Below are 223 nucleotides of genomic sequence, written 5' to 3' on the forward strand. Positions count from 1 at the left end.
GCCCCCCAGCCCCGCCCCAGCACCCCCCTGGGCCGTGTGAGGCCCTGGGGTCCCGCGGCGGCGGTACCTGCTGCTGCGGGCGGGGGGCGGCCGGCTCCCGCCCAGGCCCCTCCGCGGCGGCCGCTTCTCCTCAGCCACTTCCTGCTTGGCTCGCGCCCCCCGCCCTCCGCCGCCGGCCCCTCGCGCGCAGCGCTCCCGCCCCCCCCACCCCTCCCCGCGCCGC

The 223-nt window shown here is 84.3% G+C and overlaps 1 protein-coding gene across 2 annotated transcripts in view; it reads right to left on the reverse strand.

Annotated features, from left to right (window-relative positions):
* ZNF687 (zinc finger protein 687) overlaps positions 1-144 on the reverse strand; it is a 30,168-nt gene extending 30,024 nt beyond the window's left edge. For both annotated transcript variants that reach the window (XR_774221.1, XM_010565477.1), the window contains exon 1: positions 68-144. The gene's annotated coding sequence lies outside the window, so the exon portion shown is untranslated. The remainder of the gene's footprint in view (positions 1-67) is intronic.
* Positions 145-223: the final 79 nt, after the last annotated feature.

The sequence above is a fragment of the Haliaeetus leucocephalus genome, unplaced genomic scaffold, assembly GCF_000737465.1.
Source record: "Haliaeetus leucocephalus isolate CR32 unplaced genomic scaffold, Haliaeetus_leucocephalus-4.0 Scaffold193, whole genome shotgun sequence".
Taxonomy (NCBI): Eukaryota; Metazoa; Chordata; class Aves; order Accipitriformes; family Accipitridae; genus Haliaeetus; species Haliaeetus leucocephalus.